Genomic DNA, 15,212 nt, shown 5'->3' with positions numbered 1-15,212 from the left:
GGAAGGAATAATCAAAATGCAGATTCTCCTCTTGGGTTACAAAAAATGAACAAGTTGATACAGGGATTAAGGGGTCTACTTTGTTAGTATAGGTAGCATCACTTGATAGTGTTATGTGTATGATAGAAGTTTGTAGCAAAAAGCAGACATTCACTTATAGGTCATGAGCAAATAGGTCAGACAAACAAGTTCATTACTGATTTGCTGGAGGACTCAGTCTCCTGTAAATATTTTCATAATCATTTTTGCCACATGGCTTCACAGTTGAATCGATAATACAGAGAATCATAGAATCACAGAATAGTTTGGGTTGGAAGGGGGACCTTTAAAGCTCATCTAGTCCAACCCCCATACATACAGAATATAACCTGGGTGCTCTGGAACATTGATTTGTACATGAAGTGTTTCCAATACACCACAATTCAAACCAAGTGCTGATTAGAAATGTTCAGTTATTATGGAATGGATAAAGGAAGTGATATGCAGCCTTTCTTTCACTTGTGATTAGTTATATAGTAGAAAGAAACCATTTTACTATAAATGAGAACATCTCAAAAGCCTGAGCTTAAAAAATCAAATGTCTGTTGATTGTTTAAGTGTTGCTGCAGAGGATATGATTATAATGGCAGTGACATAGAGACAGAGCAGAGCTATGAGAAAAACTTTATATTACTCTTCAGATTCAGCAGAGATATTGCCTGATAGTTGTTTGGAAAGACAGAGTAACTATAGAGTAACTACATTGATACTAGAGGAACTATAACTAACTAGAGTAACGTTTCTTATGCTTCCGGACTACACAAGGCCTTTATTATTGACACTCAGCTGTTGGTTGGCAGTGAGGGTCAAATGAGAGCGTAAATGCTATTTAAAATGATAAAAGAACTATGGATTTTGAAAATCAGCTCTCAGATGCTTATTCCATGCTCTTCTGCAAGAGGATAAGAGGTTTTAAGATACACTGCTTAGTAGCTGGAAGTATTTTTCCTAGTATGTGTCTTTCTGCACTTGTCTGAACCAGACCTGGGCTGGAGTCTGAATTCTCCTTGTAAACCATGGAGTTTGTCAGTCAGAGCTCACAAGGTGTGGATGGACTTCTGTGTGAGGTCTCTCTCTGGGGACAAAAGCTCCTTCAGTGCAATTTCATAATGAACACATGATCTGGTGTCCCTTTCATATTCCTCTCTGTGACGGGCATTTCAAGAGCTAGTAATGCACATGCTTCCATGATTTGGGTTGGTTTGTTTTTTTTTGACAGGTTATACACTACTAACACTGTGCTAGCATGAATCTTTCTAAGATCCACAGAGTCTGACAGTGGTATTCTCTTCTGGGGTGTAATTAGCACTGTCAGCACAGCTCATAGCTGTTTAAAGACTCCCTCATCCAGTGTCAGCATGAAATGAGGCCATTCTCCAGGAGGTCTGGACATACCACCTGTGTGTCCAGGTGCAAAGCTGTGATTCGCACGCTCCCTGAAAGGCCATGGCTTCCACCACTGCTCCTCTGCTTTGCTGCCGAGGATTTGGGACCAGAGAAGAGTCCAGACTCTGGTGTAGAATGATTTCTTTCTGCTGTGATCTATGAAACGAGCCTCATATTCTTGCTCTCTACCACTCTTGTACTATGCTCTAAGAGAAACTATGGCTCCTTGTCAGAGTCTGGCTCCATCACATGTGCATAACGCGTGCTGAGATAATGAGGATAATTTGCCAGGATGGCCATACTTTGCTTATGACCTCTGGGAGTTAGCAGATGCTTCAGGGATTTTATATCCACAGGGAGTGAGTATTATAATCTGATCCTTTTTGCCATGTTAGTGGGCAAATGACATGTGGGCAAATGACACGTGATCATAGCACAATTTCTCCTTCTTTCAGGCTTGCTGAATCTTCATATGCAGCAGCAGGGCTTGCTAGAGGTGTGGCTGCATTGAATGCATTGTTTATCAGACTCTGGCCCACAGGCAATCCCCACAAATGTATGTGAAAATGTCCACATGCCCAAGCACATACACATGTGTACACACACAAAGGAAAAATATCAGTGTTTGTCTATGACTGACCCTTGCTTCTCCGCTCAGCTTTAGTCCCTACGGACTATCTGGGGGAGATAAAAAAGATGTAGTAGGAAGTCCTGCTGTGAAATTAGGAATCATAGGCTTAACATTGAACTTGGAGTGAGATGCATTTGACTATTAAGGGTGGGACATTTTAAAATAGCCTAAAGAATGTGCTCAGTTGGGGGGATCCTGCCCTGACACAAGAAGACTCCAAGGATGGACTTGCTCTTCACCATCTCTGTGTCCAGTATCTTCTTGCCTTTAGTGTTAAATCTTGAAGAGGCTTTGGGAAAAGGCTGAAAAGAATTGCAAATGATTGTATTTAAAGTAAGGCTCTGAAAGTATTTTATATCATATTTGCCTTCCAGGACCTGAACTCTGAATTATGTAGCAACAATTGAACTGATGAAAGTCTAAAAAGCTGGGACTCTGCCAGAGTTACAACTTGGTTTTACTACTAAAAAAGGCAGTAAACTGGGAGGGTATATCAAGGAATAAATTGCTCTGCAGTTGCCCAGTTTCTTGTACTTGTTTTCTACACATCTTCTGGACACTTGGAGACAGAACGCCAGGCTAGAACTACCTTTGATCTGTGTCAGTGTGGAAGGGCTTATGTACATTAAGTTGTTCTGCAGTAAAAGGCATAGTTCTGTGTGTGAGAATTATTCCAAATTGAAAAGTGAATGACGGCACAGCTTTTCAGTTTTGCTATGAGGAAAACTAGTCCTGAAGTCAATCCCTGGTAGGGCTGTAACACTCATGCACTGGGTTTTGCTTTCAATAATACAGACATTTTCTCATCTTCTTTCATCTCTGTATTGCTGGGTAAATCTTCTCAGAGTCTGCAAAATTAAAATACCTCAGCCTTTAACAGGAATGAAGATCTTAACTGACTCACTTTTGTGCAGCCTGGACTTTCTTTCATTGTGTGCTAATGTGAGACCACAAGTATTAACAGGGAGGTGGGAGAGACTTGGCAATACAAACTTTAAGAGGAAATAGTACTATTTAATATATATATATATAGTACTATATATAGTATTAGAATTACTAATAGTTCTGCTGCAGTAGAGATGGGGTGAAGTACTGGTGGAAAGCCAGGTGAGGTGGGGAGAGAGAGGCTTGTGGGAGAAGCAGGAAGCTGCTAGTAACTATGAGTCTGTATTGACGCAGGGAGAAACTCTGAATGGTATTTTGTATGCTGCACAGATCTGCATAAATAATAGTATTTTCAGCAGGCTAGCAGAAAGAGGGAGGAATTTGGGGAAAAAAAACAAACCCTTTTATTGCCAAATCAGGGTAGTAGATCAAGCCTTGAAAATGGAACCAGCTCTGCTTTTCAGGTACACGGTCACACACTCCCTACCCGGTATCCTTGGCATTGTCATTAGACATGCAGTACTATAAAGTGAAAGTGCATCTGTGAAAGTCAAGCCCACAGATCAAACTGCAGGTTTAAGACATGTAGTTTTAGCATTAGTTGAAAATGCTCTCTGAATGCACAGGAGAAATCCAAACTAATTTGGGCTTGAAGAAAGCAGGGTTTACTCCAGGACACAATGTGCAGCATTTGCAGATCATTGGACAGCTCAGTCTAGTACAGATCATGCCTTTTTATGGGGACATTCCAGCTCCAAAGAAAGCAAATTCTTCTGAAACACATTGTCTTAGTTAAACTTTTAATATTGTTTTCATACTGCTAGCAGCAGCTTTATATAATGTAATCATGTAGTGCTCAGCAAACAAAAAATTACTCTGCATGCTCTTGAAGAACTGGATGAAGCAGTTATCACCACTATGAGATTTGCACACTATTTTGTGCCTGGATCAATGGATTTGTTATCTTCCCAGGACTGCATTGAGTCTGGGGAAGTACAGAGTGTTTCAATAACAGTGTTCTGGAACCAAGGGCAGAAGACGTGTTTTGGCCAGGTCATCTTGAGCTGAGGTTATGAAACTCATTTGGGCTGTCTTTGGGTGGCAGGAAGAACCCCACTTAGATCCCCAAATGAGAGTGAGTTACTGGTTCTACCCTGGATATCAATCTTATTCCTACTTTTCTTAATGCAATGCACACCTCATATCCTCTTTCCAAACCTGAAGACAAGACATTGGCAGTCATTGCCATAAAAAGGAATTTTGATTGTCCATCCTATCTATGGTTGCTGTTTAGAACAATGTGCAGATAAATCAGTATTGCTAAAGGCTCTTGCCTAATTCTGTAATCTGAGAGACCATGAAGTGGAGTCAGTGAGTAGGCATGGATGTGTAACTGCCTTGTGCGTAGCATCATGCCTGGCTTCTCTGTGAATATCCAAGTGTTAAAGGTTTGGTGCTGTATGAGTTCCTGTGTGCCTTGGCATCATTCTCCTCGCTATGCTGTGATTCTTTTGAAATGCTGAACCACGTTATATCTTCAAACTGTTCTGCATTATGCAAGAAGGGGGAGTTGGTATTTTGGGGTTTCCTTTTCTTACTGTTCTCCTCAGGACATGCAAATCCAATTTTATGTTGCATTTGTCATTCCATTAAGCCTTTCCAAAATTTGTATCATTCCAAATGCAAGCCGTCAGAATGGTAAAGTAATTCTGCTTGGAAATTAACGTAGGATTTGTGTTACTATATTAAGAGCAGAACTCAAACTTACAACGCTCATGTAATGCATATGCTTAATGTTTTCCTATAAAGAAGGACAGCTCCTAAGGGGTTCTGGAGGTCCAGGTAAAATTAAAGGATATTCAAAGAGTGCCTGCTTATTCACTCTAAGCTTGATTTAATGCATGCAGCTTTTTAGCTGGTCCTAAGTCTTTGTACAATGTTGTGGTCAGTGTGAAAAGCTTTTGGTTGGGGTTTTGTTCCATCATGTATTTATTGTTTACATGTGGACTGTCAGTTCCTCAGCCACATGAGCTGCTGAAAACTTCTACAGTCACAAAGTGTCCTTTTGGAATGAAACCAAATACTTTTTTACCAGGGCATTCATTACCTGTGGTTTGAATGAAATGCTGGAGAATAGGGAGATACTGAATTGGATTTGATCATCCATAGTATTAGTAAATCATCATTACAAATCATCATTCAGATTTGTAAATCTGAACTCCTAGATTCTTAAAGGTATTGTCCAGGTAAAGCAGAAAGAAAGAGGGATGTTCCCAGTGTGACAGGAAATGCTATTAGTTGTCTGAATTTTAACTTAAACCTGGGGAAGGCAGGGCATGCAAAGGCTCTGCCCAGTGCTGGAGTGGAACTGAGCTATTGTCTATTTTTAAATGTCTCCCTTTCTAACCTAACCTTAACCCCTAACCCTAACCCTAATCCCTTTAGGATTATATTTAACATTGTCATGCATTTAGATGTCCAGCATTAAAATTATCAGCATTTACATAGTGCTTTGATGAGAGACAGCAAACCAAGTTCTAGCATGACTGGCAAAGAAAGTATTTATGGAAGAGGTGACTGACAGCAGCTCATCCCACCCTGCTAAGTTTTTTCTGTGACTTCTGTGTCAGAAGTGAGTTCCTCAAATCCTCCACCTCCCTTAATATTTTAACCTGCTTGCTGGGAACAAGAACATTTCTCTTTCCCAGCATTCTCCTTTCACATTGCCCTTATTGCAAAGAAGAGCTGAGTGAAAAGGATTAAAACCCAAACCAGAACAACAAAAAAAAACCAAAACAACCAACCCAACCTTCATTCCAGAATCAAATTTGCAGTGCAAATCTTTGAGTCTATTTTTGTCCAATTCCATTTGGACTAAATTCAGGAATTTGATTTTTCCCATTGCTTTACTTCGTACTCTACTTGACTCAGGAAGCACAGGCTGAAAGCAGTGCTAAACCACAACGTGCAATTAACACAGGGCACGTAAGCAGGGAGTAGAAATCAATGGGTGGATTATTCTATCAGCTATTGTTCCCATGATTTTCTTACCTTACCCTGCACTACTACAAGAGCTGTTGGGAACCAGCTCATTGTAAAATCAGATCTAACTGCTGCATCCTCTCAGCTCATAGCAGAAAATTGGATCAATAGCATGAGCCTGTTCTTACTTGCTTTCCTTCTAAGCTGGACTGCAAATCCATCCATAGTGTGGAGGCTAATCTGGTTTTTAATCATCTGCTCTCCCACTGTGAAGTTAAACAACAGTACCTGAAATAAGCATCAATCAGTAAAGAAGCCAGGCCTCTTAGGTCTATATTTTACTGCTGTTGTATGCATCTAGCAACTAAATCGTTCATTGGGAACAGAAAGGTTTATCAGTCATGAAGTTACCTAAGTGTCTATTGAAAAAGAAAATCTAAGGTGGGAGAGAAGCGTTCTAAATGACAATATTCAATTTTTAGTTTGTTCCTACTTCTATCATATAGTGTCACTTTTCCAGGTAGTTTTATAGCAGCACTTCTGAAGTTTCACATCAGAGTTCCTAGAGACTAGTGGAAGTGAACAGAAAGAAAACATGTTCTTGAGCCAGTATGAGCTGTTTTAAAACTGCTTTTTGGTACAGGGACTTTTTATAGATTGACAGTCTTAATTTTGAAAAGGCAATGGATGAAATTAGGGGGTTGGAACTGGATGATCTTAAGGTCCTTTCCAACCCTAACTGTTCTATGATTCTGTGATTCTAAATGTGGGGTTTAGGTTGATTTTTTTCTTTCTCTTTTATTCATTAATTATATTAAATGATGGACAACAAATGGTGTAAGCCTGTACAGATAGTTGTAAATCATGGAATGCCCAGAACAGTAGTGTCTCCCTGCAAGAAACTCACCATTATGTATCTGCGTTGTGCTGCAGAGCTACAGACTTTAGGTGTCTTTCGTGGCAAACTGGAATGTTTCGCTCTAGTAAATGCGACTTCATTTACCTGAAGTAGTTGTTGCATCATAGTACCTGTTTTGTAGTTACATAGCGCTAGTTTTGATCATTCCCTACTTGAAACTTGGTCTCTTTGGAAGTCTGGTATTTTGAAGTGTTAGATGGCCTGCAACATTGTGATCTACTCTGTTCATAGACAAAGTGTGCTAATGAGAGTAACACTGATGTCTGGTTCCAGAAGCGGATAGACATAACCAACATCTCCCTAGGTAGTTTGACTGGCTTCCTGACCCTTGATCATCACAGTACATTGTCTCTCTTAAGCTCTTAGAGCTACTATATAAACATATTTTACTTTCTGCACTTCTTTCACTATGTTTATTATTGGGGGGGGGGGGGGTATGGAAAATCCTCTCTGCAGTAGCCACAGAAGCTGATCTACCACCGAGCAGGCACATGGCCAACTGGATGCATGGGCATGTATGTAGACAGCCGAAAGGACAGATGTATCAAATCAGATTTATGAGGTCAGTTTTCCCAGCCAATAAAGTCCAGATTGCTGTCTGCCCTGTCATAACCTTCCTGTGTTTAAATGGATGTGAAACAGATAATCCAGCCTTGGGTGGGAACAACATTGATAAAACACAAACATTATTTCTGTAGCCACATAAGATTATTTTTCCAATTCAGCAGAAAGTATTGGCTTGAAGATTGGTAAAGAGGTCACAGTATTTTTATACTGGCTGTCTGTGAATAAAAATTTTCTCAGTCCAGGGGAAGGGACAGATTGTGCTTATTTAATAGACTATAGCAGAAAAGAAATTTAGATCTTACTGTAATGCAGCAGTGGAGCTATGTCCATATGAACAAACCTATGGAAATGGTATCTACTCTTTCAACACCGTAAATCACCCCACACTGTGCGAGCTTTATAGAATCATAGAATGGTTTGGGTTGGAAAGGATCTTAAGATCATCTAGTTCCACCCCCCGTGCCATGGGCAGGGACACCTCACACTAAACCATGCCACCTAAGGCTCTGTTCAGCCTGGACTTGAGCACCACCAGGGACGGAGCATTCACAACTTCCTTGGGCAACCCATTCCAGTGCCTCACCACCCTAACAGGAAAGAATTTCTTCCTTATGTCCAATCTAAACTTCTCCTGTTTAAGTTTTAACTTGTTACCCCTTGTCCTGTCACTACAGTCTCTAATGAAGAGTCCATCCCCAGCATCCCTATAGGCCCCCTTCAGACACTGGAAGGCTGCTATGAGGTCTCCACGCAGCTTTTATTCTTTAGGCTGAACAGCCCCAACTTTCTCAGCCTGTCTTCATACGGGAGGTGCTCCAGTCCCCTGATCATCCTCATGGCCTCCTCTGGACTTGTTCCAACAGTTCCATGTCCTTTTTATGTTGAGGACAGCAGAACTGTAAACAATACTCCAAGTGAGGCCTCACGAGAGCAGAGTAGACGCTCCTTTTGATGCAGCCCAGGATACGGTTGCTTTCTGGGCTGCGAGCACGCACTGAAGCTGGCTCATGTTGAATTTCTTATTGACCAACACCCCCAAGTCTTTCTCCGCAGGGCTGCTATGAATCTCTTCTCTGCCCAACCTGTAGCTGTGCCTGGGATTGCTCTGACCCAGGTGTAGGACCTTGCACTTGGCATGGTTAAACCTCATGAGGTTGGCATCAGCCCACCTCACAAGCGTGTCGAGGTCCCTCTGGATGGCATTCCTTCCCTCCAGGGCATCAACCGAACCACACAGCTTGGTGTCATCGGCAAACTTGCTGAGGGCGCACTCAATCCCACTGTCCATGTCAGCGATGAAGATGTTAAACAAGACCGGTCCCAACACCAATCCCTGAGGGACGCCACTCGTTACTGGTCTCCAGCTGGGCATTGAGCTGTTGACCACAACTCTTTGTGTGTGACCATCCAGCGAGTTCTTTGTCCACCGAGTGGTCCATCCATCAAATTCATGTTTAGAGCCAAGGGTGTCGTGTGGGACAGTTTCTAACGCTTTGCACAAGTCCAGGTAGATGATGTCAACTGCTCTACCCCTGTCCATCAGTTCCTTAGCCCCATCATGGAAGGCCACCAAATTGGTCAGGCAGGATTTCCCCTTAGTGAAGCCATGCTGGCTGTCACCAAGCACCTTGTTGTTTTTCATGTGCCTTAGCATGCCATCCGGGAGAATCTGCTCCAAGATTTTGCCAGGCACAGAGGTGAGACTGACTGGTCTGTAATTCCGCGGGCCATCCATTTTCCCCTTCTTAAAAATGGGGGTTATATTTCCCTTTTTCCAGTCATCAGGAACTTCCCTTTGAGAGTGATATGGACAAAATGCCAATTACAGTTTCATGCGCAAAGCAGATTTGAAGTGTAAAGGAAAGAATCATAGAATGACAGAATGGTTTGGATTGGAAAGAACCTTAAGATCATCCAGTTCCAACCCCTTGCCATGGGCAGGGACACCTCCCACTAGACCAGGTTGCCCAAGACTCTGTTCAACCTGGTCTTGAACCATTTGTAGCCTACAGTTGCTGCTGTACTCTCAGATGGAACTGATTCCACCTTGCTAGGTGTTTGAATTTTGTATGTATGAACAGCTAGAAAGGATTGTGAGACCACTGAATAGTATATAGCTATAACCTCTAAGGTTTAGCTTACAAATATTGCATTAATACATTGAAAGACACCTACTATCAAATCACAGTCTTCTCCTTTAGGGCAAATCATAGAACCATTGGGCTTGGGAAGGGACCTTAAAGCTCATCCAGCTCCAACCCCTGCCCTGGGCATGGACACCTTCCACTGGAGCAGCTTGCTCCAAGCTCCTGTGTCCAGCCTGGCCTTGAACACTGCCAGGGATGGGGCAGCCACAGCTTCTCTGGGCACCCTGTGCCAGCGCCTCAGCACCCTCACAGGGAAGAGCTTCTGCCTAAGAGCTCATCTCAGTCTCACCTCTGGCAGGTTAAAGCCATTCCCCTTGCCCTGTCCCTACAGGCCCTTGTCCAAAGCCCCTCTCAAGGTTTTCCGAGGCCTGTTTAGGCACTGGAAGCTGCTGTAAGGTCTCTCTGGAGCCTTCTCTTGTCCAGGCTGAACCAGCCCAGCTCTCTCAGCCTGGCTTCATAGGAGCTCCACGCAACCTGCTTCTTAAAGGGCCAGTTGTAGCTGTTGAAGAGATTGTTGTATAGAATGGGCCAATATTCTGAGAACTTTTCAGGGTAAGGATTTATTATAAATCCTACCATTTTTAATGATAACTGAGCATATTATTTTCCCATGCATCTAAAATTAAATGCAAATGGTCCTTTATGATGGTGCTGTCTTGGTTATCTCAAGTAATAGCCATCTTAAGCATCAAGTTGCACTTTTTCATTTTTTTTTTGTAAAACAAAGTAGTTTCTATAAAATCCCTTCTTTCAGCAAACAAGCTGAAATTCTTTCAATATTGTTGTTTGAATCTTTATCTACTTATCCTATGGGAAAAATGCAAATTAAAATATGAACATTATATGCAAGACACTTCAAGAAGATACTGAAATTATATAGTAAAAATAGCTTTCTGATGGGAATATATTAAATAACATTGAACATAAAGGCTCATTGGCAATGTCAATTGCCAGCTGCAAAAACATACAGTATTAGGATGGGAAACATGCTAGGAAGAAGCAGGCACTTGGGAAGAATACATTAATAAGAATGCTATTTTTATTTAAAGGTCTGTACAGTCAAAGTTCATCTTCCAGTGTTTTCTAAAGATTAGGGTTTCAGTGACATTGAAACTTTTGGACCAAGCACATTCCTGGAATCCTGTTGCCCTCACTAGAATCGAATGGGGAGAAACTAATGCATTGTATTAAAACTTATTCTTGTGGACTTCATAAGCACCTCAGAATTTGGTTTTGCACTGTAAAACTGCAGAAGGAAGTGAAGATTAGAGCCCTTACAATGTGTCTGGTTCTGTTGACTGTTAAAGCCATTATGCCACACTGGAAACTATACTAGAAAAGAAACAGCAGAGACAGATCATTCAGATTTTAACCATGGCAAGTTCAAATGGCAGGGGGGTTGGAACTGGGTGATCTTAAGGTCCTTTCCAACCCTAACGATTCTGTGATTCTATGATTCTCTGATTTGAAGTTTTACGAAGCTGACACTGAAATGTAATGTTCAGTATCCCAGCCAAAGTGCATCACTTTGCAGACCTGGACCTTGCTTATCTCTGTTGTAGCTCATCCAATGAGGAGAATGGACTTGGCTGACATTACAAACACTTCCATAGACAACTTGTCTCAGGCTGTCCCTTGGAACTGCTACACAACACCTGAGAAAATTCATACATACGAAAAATCCCACATTAAATCAGCATAATTATAATAGCCACAATTTATCCCCACCCTGTTCTGTTAAAGGCACACAATGTTCTCCTGCAGTTTTTGCTCTGTGGATGCAAGTAACAAAACAAAAGGATCCAGATGTGTCATCTGCCCACATTAAAATGTCACAATTAAAAGGTAAAAGGTCTCTGAATGAAGCATGGGTTGGTTGACCACATACGGAACTGAGCTCCTGTTCAAAACCCTCCTGTTGCAAAGTGGGGTTTTGAAGCTGAGGATATTTGATAGGGAGTCTGAATCACACAGAATATTGCAGTTTTCAGACTTCAGGGTTCAGTTTTACCTAAGTGACATACATAGCATGATTGCCCCTGGATTTCATGGCAGGCAGGTGAGCTTCCAGTTTGCTGGAAGGCAAGCTCCATTCAGCTATAATAATCTGTACTTACAAATGTTTTATACTCCCACTGCCAACAAGATTGGAACTGGCATGAGGAGAAAGAAGATACCAGTAACAGTCCGCCTATTTGGGTCCAGTAGTTTCAAGAAGATTTTGTTCTCTGAATAGCTCAGTGTCAGAAGATCTTTGCATTTAATTATATGTGGGCTAATACCATGTCCCAGTAAAGGCTGGTTGAAAATTTGGCAGTATTTGGTTTCCTAGTGATTTAGCAGACATACTGCTGTAAACCTGTATGTGTCCCCAGCACCACAGAGCTGCTCCAGCACATGGCTGTTTCTCTGCCTGAAGTTTTATCACAGTAGGAGGAGCAAGTGTTTAGAATGTGATGCAACAGTTCTGGCAAGAGAAGTCAAAACTAATTGTTTTAGCAAAGTAGCTAGAGGCTGGGTTGCTGGCATCTTGGGAGAGAATGGGAAATAAATGTCGTGCAGTTGGGAAAAGAATCAGTGCCAGATTCTGTGCAAGAAGGTGCTTGCACCACAAAGGAAAAAGAGCTTCTGTCCTTTAGCTGATGTGCCTGCAGTTACAGTTATTCCCTTCATTCTTGTGATGTAAATATTAAGTGCATAATGAAGTCTGCTTCAGATGTCTGACCTTTTCCGTTTTCTTATTTCCCTCCCTTTAGTTGGACAGGGGAGGTAGGTCTCGAATTGCCAACAAACCCTGTGAGGAGCAGATAACAATAAGATGACAGTACCCAGATGTCAAATCATACTTCATCAAATTAATCCCAGGACAGTCACACGGATGTGTTTACAGCAGATAATCTAAACACAAATATAATGATCTAATCTCTGTCATGGTGACTCAGTAACAGACGCTGAATGCATGCATTTTAACCTTAAGGCATCTGTTAAGAGATGTTTAAGGCAACATTTTGAAAGTATAGCTTTTATTTTTATTACAATTGCAATTACATTTCACAGTATTAAACTGTCACTTGAAACTCTTAAAAGCAAGACCAATAAGCAGTGTAAAACATGGAGTAATTTCAGATGCAGTCAGAGCAATTAAAAAACTTAAGGGTAGTAAACCTGATGTACAGCATTCTCTGGTTTTCTTTGGGTGCTGTTTCTGGTAAAGGACAAGCCTCTTGCCTAGAGTACAACTTTGGCTCTTCAAAAAGGATTAGACTGAAATAGAAATATCTGGTTACGTAGCACAGGTTGGTGGAGTCTATTTCTTTTTCATCTTTTTGTTGTGGGTGAAGCAGTTCTGTGGTCTGCAGCCCTGTGGATTTTTGTTCCTTTTACTGGATACTCTGAGGTTATGCTTCTTATTTCCATATGCTGTTTCATGAAGGGAATTCTGCAGTGTCTTCCACTTAGAGAAACAAACGATGATTGCCTTTGTTTAAAGCCTGCACTCATCCTTACATGCAAGAACAAAGAAAGTACAGAGTGGCACTTCTGAGGAGTTAATATCCTGAGGAACAGTGTCTTTCCTTCTGCAAAACTGAAGTGCAGTGTAGCAGATCACTTTTTGATAGATGGATATGTTTTAGCCTTCTAGTATTAGCAATTAATTCCCTATTTATTCCCTTGGAAAAAAAATCACTGACTGCCACTAGGAAATGAGAACAAATTCCATACAGCTCCTGAAATGTTTCCAGCTGATCCATCAATGTAACATTTATTCTCAGATAATGCCATCTTTCACCTTTATTGCTCATTTGATTGTTTTGAAGTTTTACGCTTTATATATACCAGGATGGTTAATCTGGAGGCTCAGGCAATTCATGTCAGATAGTAAATTCTCCAAAAAGGAGTAAAGAAACCCAGACTTCAGTTGGGGTGTGGGTGGTGGGAGGAGTGTGACTCCATGACACGAGAAAGAAACTGAATGTTAATTAAAATACTGAACGAAACCACGGCAGAAAGTTCTCAGACCAAGACTCCCAGAGGGCACGGACACAGAACTACAAAATAAATCTTGGATATAAGAAGTTCTTTAAAAACTCAGTGCTGCCAAAAAAATCACCTCCCGTCCAGCCCAGATAGCAGGTGGCATTTGTATGTGGTCTTTCATATTTGAAAGATTTTAAATAAAGATTTAAAAGCGCAGAAAAGTCTGAAGACTAAATTTGGTCCTAAATTAGCAATGTGGAAAAACCTCTGTGTCTGTGCTGCACTACTATCAGTTGTAATCTTTCTCTTTTATTTTAAAGCTACTGAAGTCCCCAGAGACACAGCAGTCTTGGAAAGACTTAGCTGGTTAGTGCATAGATCCATGAGGCTCTCAAATGAAGTGCTTGCCTTCCCTGAAGTTCTCAGTAGGTGAATCAGATCAGATGCTAAAAATGTGATGATCTCCTCTCGTGATCCCAAGGGACTGCATCCAGCAAATGTTCTCAGAATGTGGTTAATGCTGCCCTGTTGGTTACAGTCCTCAGAAACAATGGGGTGGACTTGGCTTTGCTCTGCAGTAATGCCTACTCTTAACAGAACAGGTTGACAGTTACAGCACTCTCTCAAAAGATGGAAGATGTGGGTTATTGTGCTTTTACAGAAAGAAGAAATTCACTTGTGCCTCCTGCTTCTTGGATAGGTGCAGTAAGAACCAATGTGGTGTAAGGAATGAGTGCAGTGGCTGCAGTGCAGGCACTTGCATTCACTGCCACTTTTCCAGTGAATGGGGCTTTAGAGAAAGTTGAAAGCAAAGTTGCGGGTGCCTGCTCTTGAGCCAGTGCTTCCAGGCTGTGAATCTTACATGGTTCCATGCAGACTTGAGTGAAATACTCAATTCCCATTGAGCTGTGAGATTTCAGATATGCTCTTGCCTGATTGTCACTTTTTGGGTAGTCTTTGCTTGTTAGGCTGAGATGTCAAACCTCCCACGGGAGTGCCTGTTCCCCACATTATGGTACATTTGATCTTAGCCCATGGTTCTGAATTCCACGTGAGATCAAATGCACAGAAGTTTCCTGTTTCAATCACTGATTTAGAATTGTCTGGAAAGATGGAAGGTGAAGACACACAGAATTCAACAGAACTCTGATTATTTACGTCAGCTGAGGTAGTTTTTCCCTGGAAATTATTGGCAACACTGGTAAATTTTGATATCACTCTTTTTCATCTGTTTAATTGTTTAACGATTTAGCTGCCTCACAAGAATACATGTAAAATTACAGCATAGAATTGAAGTTCATAATCTTTATGTAATCTCTCTTCCTCACAGAATGTAAGAGCAGGGAACGCAGAGGAGCTCCGCAACTGCTCTCCATTTTCCTCTCCTGTTATTCTCCTCTATTCCCCTTCTGCTTGCCCTTCCCCTTTTTTTCTGCCATAGTATATAGGCTGTGGAGGTATAGAAGTTCCTTTCTCTGAGGAAACACCATTAGTTTCCACTTCCTGACAAAATATAATTCAGAGACATGGTGCAATCTGCAGATTTACCCATCAGCTGTAAACCTGGTTGTCTTCAGTAAAAACGATTCCTCAGCCTCTCTGACTATGAACAGAAAACTGACTATTCCAGTTAGTGACAAAAGCAACCTCCTGCTAACACATGGGTTTTCTCTTTGTT

The 15,212-nt window shown here is 41.4% G+C and overlaps 2 long non-coding RNA genes across 2 annotated transcripts in view; both read left to right on the top strand.

Annotated features, from left to right (window-relative positions):
- The window catches only part of LOC130594615 (uncharacterized), a 90,298-nt gene that overhangs the window by 65,684 nt on the left and 9,402 nt on the right, over positions 1 to 15,212 (top strand). The gene's annotated exons all lie outside the window — the stretch shown is intronic.
- On the top strand, positions 832 to 15,128 carry LOC130594617 (uncharacterized). The gene is made up of 3 exons (XR_008971128.1): positions 832 to 1,135; positions 1,881 to 1,981; positions 13,855 to 15,128. It is a non-coding gene; the product is annotated as an uncharacterized LOC130594617 (long non-coding RNA).

Source organism: Pezoporus wallicus, unplaced genomic scaffold, assembly GCF_028554395.1.
Source record: "Pezoporus wallicus isolate ANWC-B61680 ecotype Strahan unplaced genomic scaffold, APGP_CSIRO_Pwel_v1 scaffold_7736, whole genome shotgun sequence".
NCBI classification, from domain to species: Eukaryota; Metazoa; Chordata; class Aves; order Psittaciformes; family Psittacidae; genus Pezoporus; species Pezoporus wallicus.
The sequence above is the reverse complement of the archived record's forward strand: the minus strand, read 5'-3'. Positions and strand labels throughout refer to the sequence as shown.